The sequence below is a fragment of the Eutrema salsugineum genome, unplaced genomic scaffold (genome assembly GCF_000478725.1).
Source record: "Eutrema salsugineum unplaced genomic scaffold, Eutsalg1_0 scaffold_4, whole genome shotgun sequence".
In the NCBI taxonomy this organism is placed as follows: Eukaryota; Viridiplantae; Streptophyta; class Magnoliopsida; order Brassicales; family Brassicaceae; genus Eutrema; species Eutrema salsugineum.
The window spans coordinates 15,518,296-15,538,712 of NW_006256686.1; the positions used below are offsets into that span (position 1 = coordinate 15,518,296).

General features: G+C 41.7%; 2 non-coding genes across 2 annotated transcripts; both read left to right on the plus strand.

The window, feature by feature from the left end:
• The first annotated feature begins 640 nt into the window (after positions 1-640).
• LOC112084831 lies at positions 641-747 on the plus strand. The gene has a single exon (XR_002898490.1). It is a non-coding gene; the product is annotated as a small nucleolar RNA R71 (small nucleolar RNA).
• A 19,241-nt stretch (positions 748-19,988) lies between these two features.
• On the plus strand, positions 19,989-20,095 carry LOC112084731. Its single transcript, XR_002898392.1, has one exon. It is a non-coding gene; the product is annotated as a small nucleolar RNA R71 (small nucleolar RNA).
• Positions 20,096-20,417: the final 322 nt, after the last annotated feature.

The window sequence follows — 20,417 nt, forward strand, 5'->3', positions numbered from 1 at the left end:
AAGAACATTGAAATCAGGACTTTGTTGAACAGTTGGTGGGCCAAAACCAGGAGGTGGAGCCTTTGGCTGTAGGCTGACTTGATTTGTGAAGCTATTCCCTTGATTCTGAACTGCTGGTTGCTGAAAACCCTGTTGACCTTGGGAGTTACCTTGGTACTGATTCTGTTGAACAAAGCTTTGAGGAGGGTATATTTGGTCTTGGGGGTTGGCCACATTGTTGCTCCTATGGGACAAGTTCTGGTGGTTGTTGAAGTTGTTGTAACCATTGAACTTGTTTTGATTTCCAATGAAGTGCAACTCCTCTTGTGTGAGACCCTCTTCATTGATATTTGTGAAGCATCTCTTCTCCTCACTCACATAGTGTATAGGCTTTTGAGTGGCAGCTAGGGCTTTGTCAAGCTTTATATTCAACACTTTAAACTTCTCTTCCAGCTCTTGGTGTCTACCAGAATCTTCTCCTCTATAGCTTCTATCATAATCTTCCCCATAAGTGTCTTGGCTCATGGCTAAGTTCTCAACAAGTTCCATAGCTGCATTGATTTCTTTTGCCAAGAAATTTCCATTTGATGCTGTGTCCAACTGAATCCTGATCTTAGGAACAGCTCCTCTATACAAAGTGCTAAGGAGGGAGGCTTCTGAAAAGCCATGATGTGGACACTTATTTTTGTAGCTTCTAAACCTGTCCAAAGCTTCTCCAAATGTCTCATTAGAATGTTGAGTGAAGCTGGAAATCTGGTTCCTTAGCTTTGCAGTCCTTGAGCTTGAGAAGAACTTGGATAGAAAGGCAATCTTGCATTGCTCCCATGTGTGGATGGATCCTCTTGGGAGGTTCTTTTCCCACTGATGTGCCTTATCTCCAAGGCTGAATGGGAACAATCTCAGTTTGAAGCTGTCTTCAGATACCCCATTGATCTTAGTGATATCACAAACTCTGTCAAACTGATCCAGATGCTCCAAGGGATCCTCCATAGGTAAGCCATGGAACTTCTGATTCTGAACCATATTGATCAAAGAGGCCTTCACCTCAAAGTTGTTGTTTTGGACAGGAGGTGGCCTGATTCCTGCTCCATACTGGTGTGCATAAGCTCGGTCATTCTCACCAACAAAGACTGGTTGTGGCTGATGACGTATGGGTGGGTTTAGGTGGGGCTGTGGTGGATTAACCTGAGGTCGGTCTTGGTTCTGGTTACCCTGAGCGTGTCCCTGATGGACCTGAGCCTGAATTCCAATCCCATTACCAGCTCTTTGACCGTGATCAGCTTCTTGAGCCTGATGCTGATTCCCAACTTGCAGATTCATTCCTAACCTCTCCAAGTGAACAGCTCTTTCTCTTTGTCTTCTGGCTTGGCTTCTTGTGATCATAAACCTGAAAACAAAGACAGAGCTTGAAAGGTGATCAGTAAAACAAAAGAAACTTGATCTCAAAAACTATATCAGAAACTAATGCTAACAATCCCCACATAATATGGCAACGGCGCCAATTGATAACTAAGGTTTTTAAGGCCTTAGATGGGTTATCAATCCCCTTGTCAAAGTAGTATAAGGGGTGTCAATCCATATGTGTGGTAGTTAGGCACTAGTTTATGTGATAGGTTCTTAAGTCAAGTAATCAAAGATGAGTTTTGTGAAACCAGCAACAAGAAAACATAAAACAAGAAACAAGCAAGCTATTATGAATGAACTAAACAAAGCAAGCAAACAAAACAAAGTGATGATGATTAAGCAAATGATAAAAGATAAACCTCTAGATGTGATCATTGATTAGGGTGCTTTAGATATTGATTCATGATGCTAAGAACATAATGCAACACTTGCTACTCTTTAGTCTAGGCTTCTTAATCAGATTAGTTCATTCCCATGACAATAATCCTTTTGCTAATCACTTAATCAAGTCTAACAACCATTTGATATAATCAAGCAATCAGCAAGCATAATGCATCAAGCCTAATAAGTGACCAAACAATCTCTCAACCAAGAAGACTGAATCTTATACAGAAAGACATAACAAGCAATCACATGATCTCAAACATTTCAACTTAGAACTCTAATCTAGACTAATCCTCTCATGAAGGCATTAATCTCTACACTAATCCACTTTCAAACCAAATCATCATTTGTGAAATATGAATCAATGAGCATTAAGAAACAGTTCTAATATGTCATTCATGCATTTAACAAATCATTCCCATGATGAAAAAGGCATAAACCCTTAAGTTAGCTCATTCAGGCATTTCATCAAACACTTTTCGTGCATGAAATGTCTATGAACCCAGATTTCACTTTCCCAAGGAAATCTGGCATTAGGAGCAGCTAACTAAGGAAATGGAATGAGAATCTAAACCCTAAACATCACCAATCAAACATCTAAGCACCCTAATCTACACACCTAGAAGTTTAAAAGATGACTACTCACTAATCATGAAGAACACATCTAATCTTTTGCAAGAGATGATGTTAATCATGATTAGAAGTAGAAATGAGATGATGAGATGATAAGAAACAGACTTGGAATGATAAAATACCTTCAGATATCTCTTAATCAAAAACGTTTTACACTAAAAAGGAAAGAAAACTAGAGAGAAAACTAAGTAGAAGATAACATGTAGGGTTTTTCTCCCAAAAAGCTATATATACTAAGTGCTAATGAACCGGGTCAGCCCGGAACAAACCGGTTCCTGACCCGGCTTTAGTGGGTAAAGTGGAATTACTGCGGGTTGGTCCAGTGTCTCCCAGGTAGCACACCTAAGCCGCAGGGTTTGTTACTTAGACATCTTGGCTGTTCTTCTTTTTGCTGCGGCTTGGACCTCTTTCACCAGGTAGCACGCCCAACTTGGAGTAAATTGCGAACATTTGTGCGGCTTGGTCTTCTTTGTTCCCAGGTAGCACGACTAAGCCGCAGCTTTTATGACTTAGACAACTCGGCCATTCCTCTTTTTACTGCAGTTTGGACCTCTTTCACCAGGTAGCACGCCTAACTAGGAGTAAATTGAGAGTGTATGTGCGACTTGATCTTCATGCTTCCCAGGTAGCACGCCCAAGTCGCAGTATTGTGGACTTAGTAATTTTCTTGCTCGGGAGCCTCAGACCTCATCCATTGATAGCTTACCCGCACTTCTCAACTCGCAGCATCAATTTCCAGGCATTCGTCTTCAGGCCTGCGAGTTAACCAAGTCGCTAGGCTTTCTCGCAGCATTCAGAGTAGCTTGGACCACTTCGCATTCCGGAGAGTGTAACTTCTACGATACTTGTCCGAATTGAGTGATTCTAGTTGCAGAGGATAGAGGACTCATATATCTCCAACTTTTGTGAAGGAAGCTTCGGTGCTTGGGAAGTTGAAAGCTTCCTGGAGGGCTCATCTTTGCAGTGCATTTACACGATCAGAGAGAGGCGTCTAGACATGTGTCCATTCCGGAGACCGTATCTTCCTACTCATAGCTCCGAATTGAATTATCTTGGAGGTTCTGGAAAGAGGACTCAAATTTCTCTGATTCTCATGAAGGCCCCGGAAACTGAATCGGCCTGGAAGTGCACCGTCCTTCGCATTATTCGGAGCTCATCGGTTCGGTCCAAAACGGCAGCGAGACAGGAGTTTCTTCCGACGAGCTTAACTTTCTGCTCACGCCTCCGAATTCCATGATTTTACTTGCTTTGGACCCTTGATTTAATATTCTCCAGCTTTGATGAAGCGCCTGCCAACTGAATCGGACCGGAAGGTTCCCCGGACAGGCGATCATTCAGGAATATCGGATTGCTCCGGAATGAGGGTGAGACCTGTTCGTCTTCCGATTACCATATCTTTCAGCTCCGTGGTCAAAATGCTTTGATTCCAATTGTTATGAACTCTTGACTCAATTATCTCCAACTTTTATGAAGACTCCGACAGCTGAATCTGACCGGAAGGTTTCCTGGACGGGCGATTTCGGAAACGTGTCTGCACCCGGAGATTTTGGCCGAGAGACTTGACCGCGGTACGTGTTTTTGGCCGAGAAAGCTACCCGCGGGAAGGATTTTGGCCGAGAATCTTCGGCCATCAGTACATCATTTTGCCGAGAAACCCAAAATTGCTCCTTTTCACCATTTTTGATCATTTCAACTCCATTTCTTCATCTGAATCACATCCTCCACTCCAAATAGGCTCCAAAAGCACCTGTTTAACACTCCAAACCATGCAAAACTCTCTTGGACCTAATGCAATCTCCTAAGTCCTAAAACAATGCTTAAAGACCTAAAATGCATGCAAATGAGACATGATTTGGACTAGAATATGTACATTAAATGATGCAATTTATGAATATATCATTCACAATATCAGCAAACCAGGGTATTCTCTTCTCTTGGATGCTATCCACTTCTTCAAACTCCAAATAAGAGTTGAGCATCATCAATGATTCCTCAGGGAGAGAGTCATTAAGAGGGACTTCAGAGTCCACTCTTAACCTAGAGAAATGGTCTGCAGCTCCATTCTCTATACCCTTCTTGTCTTGTACCTCCATATCAAACTCTTGAAGTAAGAGGACCCATCTCAAAAGCCTAGGTTTGGCATCTTTCTTGGTCATTAGATACTTGAGGGCTGCATGATCAGTATATACAATGACTTTTGATTCCACCAGGTAGCTTCTGAATTTATCTAAAGCAAAGACTATTGCCAACATTTCCTTCTCTGTGGTAGCATACTTCTCCTGGGCAGAATCAAGGGTTCTGCTGGCATAGTAGATGACATGAAGCTTCCTGTCCTTCCTCTGGCCAAGCACAGCTCCAACTGCATAATCTGAAGCATCAGTCATAACCTCAAAGGGCAATGACCAATCAGGGGCCTGGATAATTGGTGCACTGATCAATGCCTCCTTGATCTTCCTGAAAGCTTCCTCACACTCAGCATCAAAGACAAATTCAACCTCTTTACACAACAGCCTAGTCAGAGGCCTAGCTATTCTTGAAAAGTATTTGATGAATCTTCTGTAAAACCCTGCATTACCAAAGAAGCTCCTTATCCCTTTGACTGAATTGGGAGCTTGCAGATTCACCATCACTTCTACCTTTACTCTGTCAACCTCTATGCCCTTCTCAGAGATCTTATGCCCAAGTACAATCCCTTCCTGCACCATGAAGTGGCATTTCTCCCAATTCAACACCAGGTTATGCTGCTCACATCTCTCCAGGACCTGTGACAAGTTAGAAAGACAATCGGAGAAGGAGGAACCATAGACAGAAAAGTCGTTCATAAAGACCTCCACCTTCTCTTCAATGATGTCAGAGAATATATGCATCATGCAACGATGGAATGTGGCAGGGGCGTTACAAAGACCAAAAGGCATGTGCCTGTATGCAAATGTACCATAAGGACAAGTAAATGTGGTCTTCTCTTGGTCTCTTGGATCTATGGGGATTTGAAAGAATCCAGAAGAACCATCTATAAAACAAAAGAAGGGATGGTTTGCAAGCCTTTCTAGCATTTGATCAATAAAAGGCAAAGGAAAATGATCTTTCCTAGAGGCTGCATTGAGCTTCCTATAATCTATACACATCCTGTGTCCAGTTATAGTTCTAGTAGCAATCAGCTCATCCTTCTCATTTCTTATTACTGTCATTCCCCCCTTTTTGGACACCACATGGACTGGTGAAACCCATCTAGAGTCTGAGATTGGGTAAATTATCCCAGCCTCTAGGAGTTTGAGAATCTCTTTCTTCACTACCTCTTTTAAGTTGGGATTGAGACGCCTTTGGTGCTCTATGGATGACATAGACTCTTCTTCTAAGTGAATCCTATGAGTGCATAGGGAGGGTGAGATACCCTTTATGTCATCCAGAGAGTAGCCAATGGCTCTCCTATGTTTCCTAAACTCATCTAACAACTTATGCTCTTGGTCCTCTAACAGCTTATCATTGATAATGACAGGATAAGACTCATTGAGACCTAAGAAAGCATACCTGAGCTCCTTGGGAAGAGGTTTGAGTTCCACTTGAGGTGCTTTGTTTGCATCCCAATCTCTTTCCCAAGCTGTTTGAGAGGCTTGTTGTAGCTGTTCCCCTTGTGATTCACCCTCAGCATTGTTGTACTGCCTCTGAACCACCTCAGAACCCCCTTGAGAACCCATTTCCTCCTTGTCCGCCGTGTTCACACCAACATGATTTTGTTCGGTGTGGGAGGTCGATATTTCTTCGGTGTTTTGGACCCTCTCACACCGAGCTTGCACACCGACTGAATACACCTTGGTGTGGGTCAAGACTTTGTCTCCTTGCACAGAATTCTGAGACACCGACCTCATTTCACCCGGTGTGGCTGGTCGATATATTCTCGGCATTTTGTCATCCCCCACACCGAGCTGAACACCGAGTGTATCCTGGTCGATATGAATACTAGGTCTTGACACAATTGAGCTTCTAAACCAGTTTTCTTCAGCCTCTGAACCTTCATAGTGCAAGTTCAAGTAAGAACTGGTGCTTCCCTCTGGTTTGTGAGAGTCTAAAAGCTTCATGAGCTCCGAAGTTTCATCCTCAAGATAGCCATGGTCTCCATGTTCTTTTGTTAAAGCTATCTGAAGATGATCTTCTGTGTTTAACTCCTCTAAAAGCTCATCAGCAAGCTCATCCATTGTCTCAACATAGAAGCATTGCCCTTCTATTGTTGGCTTCTTCATCATTGCATTCACATCAAACTTCAGCCTTTCAGAACCAAGTTGAAGCTCTATGATGCCACCTCTCACATCAATAATTGCTCCTGGTGTGGCCAAGAGTGGGCTGCCCAAAATAAGAGGATCAACTGGTTCCTCATCCATCTCTAGCACAATAAAATCAGTAGGAACCTCAAAACCACCTATCTTGACAGGCAAATCTTCAACATCCCAACAGGTAACCTAACTGATCTTACTGCAAGGACAAGAGAGATCCGAGCAGGTTTGAACACTCTAAATCCAAGCTTCTTTGCTATGGAGAATGACATTAAGCTGACAGATGCTCCCAGATCACAAAAGCATCCAGAAAACAGCAGAGGCCCTATGGCACAAGGGAGTGTGAAGCTCCCTGGATCAGTTAACTTTCTTTGGATGGACTTTCTCTGAATGATGGTACTGCATTCATGACTCAATACCACCATAACTTGAAGCTCTTTAGTCTTGTTCAGAATAGTTTCTCTTCCAATTCCAAGAACCATTACAATAATGGTACTTATCAGCACCAGAAACACCAGGTTTGAACTTAGGAGTAGGGTCAGATTGCTTGGATTCTCAATCCGGCTTGCCTTACCATTTCCTTTGTTCTTACCAAGTTTCTTAAAATTTTTACCCCCTTGTACCATAAGGACGTGAGGGATGCTCTTCTTGATGTTTGGTTCAGCAGATTTGAGCATTTATGCAGCTCAATCAAAATTATGCATATTGTAGTTCATAACAAACTGATCATAACTTGACGGCAGTGACTGCAAGATGATGTCAGTAGCCAACTATTGGCAGATAGCACAGTCCAATGATAACTAAGGTTTTCAAGGCCTTAATAAGGGTTATCAATCCCCTTGTCAAAGTAGTATAAAGGGTGTCAATCCATATGTGTGGTAGTTAGGCACTAGTTTATAAGACAAGTTCTTAAGTCAAGCTGAATAAAAGATGAGTTTGGTGAAACCAGCAACAAGAAAGCATAAACAAGAAACAAACAAGAAATGATTAATGAACTACTAAACAAGCAAGCAAACAAAATGATGATAAAGCAAATGATGAAAGATAAACCTCTAGATGTGATCATTGATTAGGGTGCTTTAGATATTGATTCATGATGCTAAGAACATAATGCAAAACTTGCTACTCTTTAGTCTAGGCTTCTTCATCAGATTAATTCATTCTCATGACAGAAATCCCTTTGTTAATTACCAATTCAAGACTAATTCCCATTAGATGAATAAACAATCAACAAGCATAAGGGTCCAAGTCTAAAATGACCAGACCGCCTCTTTGTGCATCAAAATAAGAGCTAAGAAAGACTGAATCTTATACAGAAAGATAAAGCAAGCATCACATGATCTCAAATCCAATCAACTTAGAGTTTAAAGCTAGATTAATCCTCTCATGAAGGTATTAATCTCTATACTAATCCATTTTCAAACCAAATTCCCATTTGTGAAATATGAACTAGTAAGCATTAAGAATCAACTCTAATATGTCATTTATGCAATTAACAAACATTCCCATGGCATTAATGCATAAACCCTTAGTTAGCTTTCATTCAGGCATTTCATCAAACACTTTTGGTGCATGAAAAACCCACACTACAAGAAAAACATCATTTTACGACGGCCGAAATGGTCGGTAATTAGTCGTAATAGGGCCATTACGACGGATTACCGACGATTTCAAAATCGTCGTAAACTCATCGTCGTAATAGACAAATCGTCGTAAAATCGTCGTATAATATACGACGACTTTGTTTCGTCGTAACGTCGAGGCAAACAAAATCGTCGTAAATGCGTCGTACAATTTACGACGAGTTTACATCGAATTGCGTCCACTTGGTCTTCACCTAAACCGTCGTTAAGTGGTTGTTAATGATCGACGTAAGATCGTCGTAAAATGTACGACGCAATAATCGTCGTAAATCAGTCGTAAAGTATTTCTTCATTGCGTCGTAAAATCGTCGTAAATCTCGGACGTATAATCGTCGTATTTGTCGTCGTATATTATAGTCGTAAAGTTGTCGTAATATGTACGACGACATTACGACGGTTTGAATAAATCTATTACGACGATTATACGACGATTTATATATATGAAAAATAAAAAAAAAATAATTGAAAATTTAAAAAAAAAAAATAATTCGAATTAAAATTTAAATAAAAAAAATAATTTACAATTTGAAAAATTTTAATTTACAAAAAAAACCCTACAGGTCATCTAAATCTAAATGTATATCGTCGATCCCGTCACCGGCCTCCTGGACATCGTCTTGGACGTGCTCCTTGCCGGGTCTTTGGTTTGATGGTCCCGCCGCCTGATCTCCGGCTCCGGCTGTAGGAGGGTCGACCCCGAGAGATCGGAACATCTCCGCGTCCGTCTGCACCGGCGGCGGTCGAGTCCTAGTAGATGACCCGACGGCAGACGATCCTCCGAGAACCCCATCCGCCTTCAGCTTGTCCAGCTGCGCCATGAGTACCGGGTTGTCGGCTCCCATGATCTCGAAAAGACCGTAGAGCATGTCGATCTTCGTCTCGTACCGGTCGATCGTCGTCTCGTACTGGTTCCGCATCTGATCGATCTCCTGGCGGATAACCGGATCCGCCGGAGCCCGGACGTGACCAGTTGCCGTAGCTCTCGGGGTATCACGGATGGACCCCATCCCTAATACCCGCCCCTTTTTCTTTGGGGCAACCTACAAACATATAAAAACATTATGGTTAGGAATATAATTAATTTAAAACTAAAGTTACATTAATTAAAAAAAGTATTCATAATTAATTACGTACCTCTTCGAAGATCTGGTCCATCTCCGCGACCGTCAGCGCCGGGGTCGATTGGACCGAGCTACCTCCGTCAGACGTTTGACGCGCCTGCTGAGTCAGCTGCGTCTGTCGCTCCTCGATCGCCGCACATGCGGCGTTGTAGATCTCCTCCGCCCGAGGATCCGTGAATTCGCCGTTACGCTTTTTATGCGTCTCGGCGAAAACCTTCGTCATCGGAGGAAGTTCTCCTCCGTTATCTTCGACCTACAAAATAAAAAAGAAAAAATTAATTAGTATCAAGAAATAAGAGTTTAATTATTAGTTGAGAAAAAAAATTTAAGATTTTTCAATGTGCTTACCATCATAAGCCGTCTTCCGGCAAAAGGAATCTGGCCGGAAGTGTGCGGGACGTTCTTCTTATTTCCCGCATCGTCAGTAGCGTTCCTGAAAAATATTTTGATTAAAATCTATTAAAAAAGGAAAAAAATAATGTAAATATTAATGAAATTAACTACGACTTACCTAGATACGGAACACTTGGCGGCGGTAGTCTGGTTGGTTGGATCCGACCAGAACTGGACAAGGCCCTGCCAGACGAACTTGGACATAGGCGGCGGCTTGGCCTTGTCGCCCTCGTCCTCCCACTTTCGTTTCCAGTCGGAAACGGTGTTGTTGAGGTGGAATTTGACCTTCTCCTTGAAGGCCGTCTCCACACGTCCGTGTGCGGATGGTTCCCAATGCCAGTTTTGCTAGGAAAAAAAAAGAAGTTAGTAATTATTGTAAAAAGATAAAATTTAAAAATAAAATTAAAGGAAAGTACTTACCGCAAAACACTTGAACCAAGTGTCAAGTGTGGCCCGATCCAGCTTCTTGTAGCTGGTATGGGGTTGTACGAAAAACCCCTTGATGATATCCGAAACGTTACGACCTACTGCATTGTCGGTCGTAAACCTAGTCAAATAAAAAAATAAATAGTTAATTAATATCAAATATATTAGACGAAAAATTAATTAATTTAAAAATATTGTTGGGAAAATTTACGTACCAATAGGTGCCGGAGGCTCGATCCGGGTCGAGTTTGTTCATGCTCCCACGACTGGGTTGCGCCAGAAGATCGTGTACCGTATACTGGGCATACGGTACCGTACAGAAGATCGTCCGATCGGCGAGAATATGTCAGGTACACCTTCAACGGCATATGTATGGCCAACTCCTCCATCATCATATCGACGAGTTGCTCTTTTGCGTGTTCGTACTTTCGGTGCAAAATAGTATGACGTGAAGTGTGAAGTCTCTTGCGTTAAGCTTCCCGCCACAATTGAGCCTTCCACTTTAGCTAGATTTTTGGCTTTGCCTTTAAGATGCTTCATGAAACGCTCGAACGGATACATCCACCTGTACTGAACGGGTCCACCGAGCTCTGCTTCGTATGGGAGATGAACAGGAAGATGTTCCATAACATCAAAAAATGATGGTGGGAAGATCTTTTCCATATTGCACAACAAGATTGGAATATTCAATGCTAGTTGTGATATTACATAAACTGATAATGTTCGTGTACTAAGATCCCGAAAAAAAGCACCAATGCCTCCAATAGCTTCATGGACGTTTTTGGGCAAGAGTTCAGCAAATGCAAATGGAAATAATCGTTGCATAAAGACATGGCAGTCATGGCTTTTCATCCCAGCAAACTTTACCCCATTCTCAACAGATTTGGAAAGATTAGAGACATACGCATCAGGAAATTTAACGTCAGAAGAAACCCATCTGAACAGTGCTGACTTTTGATCTGCACTCAACCGAAATACAGGAACTGGTGCTTTCCCGTTTCTCAGATGCAACTCACTTCTGTTGCATAAATCAGGCAAATCCAATCTTGATTTACCATTGTCTTTTGTTCTTCCCGCTACGTTCATAATTGTATGCATGATGTTATCAAAAAAGTTTTTTTCAATGTGCATGACATCAAGATTGTGTCTGAGCAGATGATCTTTCCAATAAGGTAGTTGCCAGAAGATACTTTTCTTGTGCCAATTATGATGAACTCCATAACCTTCAGGCATATTTGTAGGAGTGTGCCAGTTTCCCCCACAAGTTACTGTTTCTTCTGCCCTCCAATGATCTATTTGCGCCTGTATATCAGCTCCTGTTAAATTAACGGGAGGAGGAACACGTACACTTTTGTTCTTCAAAAATAACCTCTTGTTCCTCCGATATGGATGGTTATCCGGTAAAAACCTTCGGTGACAATCAAACCAACAAGTTTTTCTACCATGTTTTAGCTGAAACGCATCAGTTCGATGAAGACAATAAGGACAAGATAGCCTCCCATGTGTAGTCCAGTCTGATAGCATACCGTAAGCGGGGAAATCGCTTATTGTCCACATAAGCACAGCCCGCATAGTAAAATTCTTCCTCGTAGAACAGTCATATGTACGAACGCCAGTATACCATAACTGATTCAACTCATGGATGAGTGGCTGAAGAAATACATCGAGAGCTCGCTTCGGATGATTTGGACCTGGAACCAAAATACTTAGGAAAAGAAATTCCCTTTGCATGCACAAATCTGGAGGAAGGTTATAAGGAGTTAGGATTACTGGCCATAATGAATATTGTCTACCAGACATACCAAATGGACTAAAACCATCAGTGCACAGACCAAGATAGACATTCCGTTTGAACTTAGCAAAATCTGGGTATACCGTATTGAAGTGTTTCCATGCCTTTGCATCTGATGGATGAACAACTTCTCCATCTACTTGTGTATGTTCCGCATGCCATCTCATTGATGCAGCTGTCCTTTCAGATTGATAAAGCCGTTTTAACCTATCAGTTATAGGGAGATACCACATACGTTGGTACGGTATCCTTTTACGCCCACCAGTTTGAGGCCTGTATCTTGGTTTATGGCAAAATCGACATTCCTCCAGCTGATCATCGTCTTTCCAAAAAATCATACAATTGTCAACACATACATCTATCATCTCAGAAGGTAGACCAAGACTAAAAATCAACTTCTGAATTTCGTAGTATGTTCCCGCTGCCAAGTTATCCTCCGGTAGATACTCCTTCAGAAGATCAGCCCAATCATCCATGCAAACCTCAGCCAGGTTATGATCTGTTTTAATTGACATCATCCTAGCTGCCAACGATAATTTAGACAAGCCTTCTCTACATCCTTCGTAGATTGGCTGATTAGCATTGTCTAACAAATCATAAAAGCGTTTGGCATCTACATTAGGTTCCTCAACAGCATTACCCGTATGCGTTTCATGAAATGCATCAGTCACCATTTCGTGCATCCTATCATGATCTACACTTTGGTCATATTGATACTGATTAGGCTGATGACCATAATTCGATTCATCAATATCAACATGACTTTGGTAATTACTACTACTACCAGCATTGCCATGAGTATTACTGCCATATCCTTCTCCATGTAGATACCAAACAAAATATTGCGGCATAAACCCTCTATTTAATAAATGCGTCCACACGGTTTTGGTTAGTGTATACCTCGTATTCTTGCATTTCAAACAAGGACAAAACATCTTCCCACTATCTTTCGTTCTCTCCATATTTGTAGCCTGATACATAAATATTTCTAACCCGTTCTTGAATTCTTCTGTCAACGCCCCATCTGAATCTTTACGCATATACATCCAACTTCTTAGCTCGTATATAGACATCTTGAAAATAAACTCAAAATAATATCTCTTTTTATTGATTAGACAATAACTATATATAGGTGGTCTCTTGTGTCACGTCTAGCCACGTGAATGAAGTAAATTAACCTTATAATATTATTACTTCTTTGATTCAAAGTAATATCTTAATTCGGGTTTTCAGCAATGGACAACCCAATATATAAGGATTTACAACACTATACTAAAATTTAAGAGACCTACAATGGGTCTCCAAGATGAAGATGCTCTTATGTTTGAATGATGATGTGTTGTGATTGAATGAAGGAATGAAGATCTATTTATAGGAAAATTTCGGGCTTTACATCGCTTTTACGACGACTTTTTACGACGGTTTTACATTCACCAATAATATTACGACAAGTTTACGACGATTTTGCGATAATCTACAAATGTTAGGTACACATGTTTTAAATGTTTTTCACCTAACTCCTTTTTCGACGTACAATCGTCGTAATATGTACATCGAAACAAAGTCGTCGTAAAGTCGTCGCAAAATTACGACGAATATACGACGACTTTACATTTACTAGCAAATCTCTCGTTATCGATGTATAATCGTCGTAATTCGTCGTAAATTGTACGTCGAGTTTACGACGATTTTTTTATACGACGGTTTTACGACGGTTTTTAAATTAGACGTAAAATCGTCGTAAAATCGTCGCAAATTTACGACGATTTCAAATCCGTCGTAATGGACCGTCGGAAAACCATTGTTTTCTTGTAGTGCCAGATTCTAGACCCAAGTGATGTGCAAGGATCTAGCATTAGGATGAGCTAACTAAGGAAAGGAGAAGAGAATCTAAGCTTAAACAATCATGAATCTACATCTACGCACCCTAATCTACACACCTAGAAGCTTAAAAGATGACTACTCACTAATCATGAAGAACACATCTAATCTTTTGCAAGAGATGATGTTAATCATGATTAGAAGCAGAAATGAGATGAGAGATGATAAGAAACAGACTTAGATTGATTCAATCCTTGATATATCTCTTAACAAACTCGTTTTTTTAACAAAAGGGGAAAGAGAAACAAGAGAAAACAAAGCTTAGTTCTTGGAAAAAACCCTAAAAAGTATTTATATCTCTCTAAAAACGAACCGGGTCAGCCCGGAACAAACCGGGTCCTGACCCGGCTTTAGTGGGTAAAGTGGAAATACTGCGGGTTGGTCCAGTGTCTCCCAGGTAGCATGCACAAGTCGCAGTAGATGAAGAACTGGTCTTGTGAGACTTAAATCGCTTTGTCTTAGCCGCACGCCCAAGTAGGAGTGTTTTGCGAGTCTTGCTGCGGCTTAATCTTCTTCTTCTTCAACTCGCAGGACCAAGGCGGTTTCTGGGGAATGTACAAACCATGCGGGTTGGTCTCATTTACACTCAGGTCGCAGGCTCAAGTCGGAGTAGATTGCGAGTGATCATGCGGCTTGGTTCCAGTGTCTCCCAGGTAGCATGCCCAAGTCGCAGTATTGTGGACTTAGCAATTTTCTTGCTCGGGAGCCTCACACCTCATCCATTGATAGCTTACCCGCACTTCTCAACTCGCAGCATCAATTTCCAGGCATTCGTCTTCAGGCCTGCGAGTTAACCAAGTCGCAAGGCTTTCTCGCAGCATTCAGAGCAGCTGGGACCACTTTGCATTCCGGAGAGTGTAACTTCTAAGATACTTGTCTGAATTGAGTGATTCTGGTTGCAGAGGACAGAGGACTAATATATCTCCAACTTTAGTGAAGGAAGCTTCGGTGCTTGGGAAGTGGAAGGCTTCCGGAAGGGCTCATCTTTGCAGTGCATTTACACGATCAGAGAGAGGCGTCTAGACATGTGTCCATTCCGGAGACCGTATCTTCCTGCTCATAGCTCAGAATTGAATGATCTTGGACGTTCTGGAAAAAATACTCAAACGTCTCTGATTTTTATGAAGGCCCCAGAAACTGAATCGGCCTGGAAGTGCACCGTCCTTCGCATTCTTCGGAGCTCATCGGCTCGGTCCAAAACGGCAGCAAGACAGGAGTTTCTTCCGACGAGCTTAACTTTCTGCTCACGCGTCCGAATTCCATAATTTTACGTGCTCTGGAACCGTGATCCAATCCTCTCCAACTTTTATGAAGCTCCCGACAACTGAATCGGACCGGAAGGTTCCCCGGACAGGCAATTTCGGAGACGTGTTTGCACCCGGAGATTTTGGCCGAGAAATCCTTTAGCCGATACGCGTTTTGGCCGATAAAAATCCACCCGCGGTACGCGTTTTGGCCGAGAAAAACCTTCCTGGTGCGCGAGAATGGCCGATAACCTCAAAGACCCAATTTCACCATTTTTCAAGCTTTGATCACCGTTCCACTTCCTGGATTCATCTTTTCAGCTCCAAATAGCTCCAAATACACCTGATAAACACTCAAAATATGCAAAGACTCATTGGGACCTAATGCATCTCCTAAGTCCTAAAACAATGCTTAAAGACCTAAAATGCATGCAAATGAGACATGATTTGGACTAGAATATGTACATTAAATGATGCAATTTATGAATATATCAACTCCCCCACACTTATCCTTTGCTTGTCCTCAAGCAAAACAAATGAGAGGAAAAGGTTGAATGCATTGGGAGCTCATTTTCCTTTGAAAGAGAAAAGTGACCACTAAGAGAATTCAAGTTCATGCTCAATATGCAATGCAAGACCATACTCTGATGTATCAACTCAACAGTAATCTCCACAAGTTCTCTTATTCCTCAACTCTTTGACTTTCATTAAGCTCTTTACCAAGTGGATCAAATGATGCAATGTTCAAACAAGCAAAGTTTGGCTAGGGTGAGGTAATGAGACTAAAATGGTCTCATCAGCGCCTGAGTGGGTTCAATGCAGCAAGGGGATCTCTCTATGAATGATCAAACTTTGGCAGAATGCTAAAGGTAAAAAGCAACCTATGCATACAAGGGCAAGGACTCATCCCACCCCACACTCTACTCAAAGCTTTCTCATTTGCTCAACCTCTCAAGAACCTCACTTTCCACACTCAATTTCCTCTCACTAGGGGACTCACTTTTCATTTCCACACTCAAGTCTTGGAGTTCAAACTTTACATAGCTCTTTTTCACTTTCTTTTGTAACTTCTAGCCTCTTTTTCTTTCTTTTTAAAACATTTGAGCTCTTTGGCTTCTTTTCTTTTCCTTTCACTTAGAGGCTAGATTTTCAAAACACTAGAGCTCACTTTCTTTGACTCAAAACTCCAAGACTGATTTCTTTTCTTTTTTTCTATCCCCTAGTTCTCACCACTCTCCTTTTTCCACTCATCTCTCCTTTTTCCACTCACCAACAAGTATTTCCCCACACTTAGTTCTTGCCAAACCTCTCAGCTCCTTGATGATGGAACTTAACACTCAATGAGACTTGCCCTTGTCGCTCTAAACCTAACACTTTCTGCTAAGTTTGATCCAAGGTGGCCTTTCAATCACACACAAACATTTGGCTTGAAGGAAGGATGGGTTCAAGGTGAGGAAAACTGATCGAGATGTGGACTCAGCTATTTGAGCTAAGGAAGAGGGTGGTAAAAACAGGATTCTAGCTCAAATATGTATATAGGTATCCACAAGCTTATTCAAACAATGCATCAAAAGATAATTTCAAGTCAAGTTCAAGGTTTTCACTTATTAGAGTTGAGTTCAATTGAAACTTGCTTCTCAGATTCAAACCATTTCAAGCCTTGCAAGCACATAAGTCATTTCACAAGCATATTTAATCCAAATTCTCAAAGTGATGTACTCTCAAGGAAAGAACCTATCATTACTCCCATTTGCATATGATGCAACCTATATGAAAATGCAAACTAGACTCAACCTAAAATGTGAATGCAACTACATGAGCATTTTTTGTGAAAATTTTTCAGATTTTTCCTTTTTTTTTTTTTTGGTTTTTATATGCACTTAGATGAATGCAAAATGAGACTCAAAGTGAAAAGGAAAATAAGAGCAGAATAAACATGATTAGTAAACACAAAACCCCTCCCCCACACTTAGATAACACAGTCCCTTGTGTTATAAAAGCATGAGAAAGAGGAAAAATCAAACATGAAATGCAAAAGATAAAGAAAAATGCTAAATGCTCATTTACAAGTGTTTGGAGTGATACCTGGTGTGGTTCTTGTGCAAAAGGGGAGTGAGTATCTGCACCAGATGAGGCCAGACACCACTGGAGATGGATTTGGCTTAACCTGAACTCCCTTGTGCGGCATGGACTTGTCTAGGACCAACTCGCAGACTTTGGGACATAGATACCTCGGCCTTTCTTCTTTTTGGTGCGGCCTGGTCTCCTTGCTCCCAGCCAGCACGCCCAACCCGGAGTAATTTGCGAATGGACGTGCGGCCTAGCTTCCTCTCTTCTGACCCGCACTCTCAAGCCGCAGTATTTGGGACTTAAACACTTCGGGCCTCTTCATGGTTTTGTGCGGCTTGGTCTTCTTACACCAGGTAGCACGCCCAGCTCGCAGGACTCAGCACTTAGTCACCTTGGCCTTTCCTCTCTTTTGTGCGGCCTGATCCTCTTGCACCAGGTAGCACGACCAACTCGGTGTAGATTGCGGGTCCTGCTGCGAGTTAGTCTTTTCTTTATCCAAGCCGCACACCCAGGTAGCACTCAGGCGTCCTCCAAGTTTTCCAGACCTTAAACACTTCTCTCAGCCCTCTCACATGCTCCATTTCATTTATCACTGGGCTATGTCCTCCAAAAATCACCTAGAACCTGAGACCAACTCACAAAACCCATCAAAAGATCCTAAAACACAAAAAGAAATGAGAGAAAATATTAAAAAGATTATATACAAGGATAAGCTTGGGGTGTCTCCCAAGAGCACTTTGTTTAAAGTCACTAAGTTTGACTTCTTACACTCTTTTTAGTAAGGGGGAGGAGGAGCTTTGATGCTCCAGGTCTTGTCCATGAATTCAAGCATGAGGTCCTTGTACATCAGCTCTTGGACACCATCAGATCCTTTGTCTATGAACTCTGGTGTGAGGATAGCTCTGACTTTGGCAAATGGTCTTGATCTTCCATTGCCTTTAACCTTGTATTCAACAGCTCCACCAACAAACTTCCAAGGAGTGAGAGTTAAGACCTGAGAAGGTGACTCAAGAGTGAATGGTCTGGTTCTTGGTGGGTTCTTGTCTTGAGACCCTGAGCCATTGCCTTTGTTGCTGCTGATCTCATTCTCACTTGGTGTAGGAGATAGAGATTCCAAGCAAGCTTCATCATCACTAAAGAAATCCCCTTCAAACTCAAGATCAGGTCTTATTAGGGATTCTTTCTTTTTCTCAACAGATGCAAGGGGTTGAGCTTCTTCTATAGTTCCAATACTCCCCACATACATCATCCCATAGTGTTTCAACTCATCAGAATCATCAGATATAACTCCACAAAACCCAGCAAGAAGAGGCTTAAGAGGATAAGATACTTCATCATCTACCTTAGCAAGCACCACTCTTTGAGTATCAAAGTCCATCCTTGCTCCTGTGGTGTTCAGAAATGGAGTTCCAAGCAAAAGAGGTAGCTCTTTTGTCTTCTTCATCTTCATAACTACAAAATCTGTTGGAACTATGCATTCACCAATTTTCAATGGGTAGTCTTCAAGGATTCCATATGGTTTCTTTGAGGATGAATCTCCAAAGGTGATTGACATGGGGTGATGCTTAAGACTCTTGATCCCTAGTCTCTCCACCATGTTTAAAGACATTACACTGATGCTTGATCCAGAATCACATAAAGCATTGTCCACTTTCAAACTTCCAAGAGAGCATGAGATGGAGAACTTTCCTGGATTACCTAGCTTGGGAATTGATTTGGGTTTCACCCTTGTTGAACCAGTGCTAGAGACTCCATCAGATGTCCTTCCTTGAACCATTCTCTGATCCTTTCTTTCAGTAATCTCAGAATCATTCTTTCTCATATCAAAAGAAGCTGCCTCCCCACCTTCTTTCTCAATGTCCTCATTGAGATCACAGAACAGGAACTCAAACTCATCTATGATGGCGTTCTCATCATCTTTTTTCAGGCATTTTTCACTTGAGACATTGCCATGGAGAAGGTCCTCAATTTCTTGGACAGCAGCATGATTCTCATCATTTGAGAGGATTGCATTGCAGTATTCTGTTTGATGTGCAATTGATGTCCCTGGTAAAGATATTTGAGCTTGAGAACTGCAGTGGCCCTTGTTGTTCTCTAGAGTCTTGACTTTGGAAGCCAAGATTGAAAGTTGAGTTAGAAGATCAGAATAAGTGCAATCCACTTTGTTGTTAATCTCTGCCATTTTCTTGTTGAAGTCTATGGCACCACTTGCTTGACCTTTGAGGATTTGCTGGAGCAGGTTCTGCACTTCTTGATCCTTATTCTCTGAGTTCTGTTGGAGACTTTGTTGTTGGGGAGAGACAAAACCTTGTTGTTGAGTGTTTTGAGGATAGAAGCTCTTGTTTGGGGGATTCTTGTAGTAGGTAAAGCCCTTTTGGTAACCTTGTTGGCCACCTACAAAGTTCACCTCAGCTGTGATGTCTTCCCTTTGAAATGTGTCTTGAAACACATGATTCACATCTCTAACAAAGTTGGATGACTGATGAGAAGCTAAGAGAAGTGTGTCTAGCTTCTCATTGAGAGACTTGATGTCTTTCCTTGTCCTTTCCTCTTCAGCACTCACAGCTCCTCTTGAATTCCTTTCAAAGTCTGATCCATAAAGCTCATCACTCTGAGCTACATTCTCCACTAGGGTCATGGCATCATTGACTTCCTTGGTCATAAAATTACCATTTGAAGCTGTGTCCAAGAGAAGTCTGACCTTTGGTAAAGTACCTCTGTAGAAGGTACTTAGCAGCTGACAATCTGAGAATCCATGGTGAGGGCATTGCATGGTATACCCTCTAAATCTTTCCCAAGCCTCACAAAATGATTCATGGTTCTTCTGAATGAAACTTGAGATTTCATTTCTTAACCTTGCTGTTATTGATGAAGAGAAGAACTTGGTTAGAAATGCTCTTTTGCATTGCTCCCAAGTTGTGACTGATCCTTGAGGTAGAGACTTTTCCCACTGATGAGCTTTGTTTCCTAGAGAAAAAGGAAATAGCCTCAACTTGAAACTGTCCTCACCCACTCCATTCATCTTAGTTAGATCACAAACTCTATCAAAGTTGGCAATGTGATCTAATGGGTCTTCTAATGCCAAGCCATGGAACCTGTTTGATTGCACCATGTTGATCAGGCCAGATTTGATCTCAAAATCGTTTTCAGGTGTTGGGGCATGAATCCCATGTCTTTGA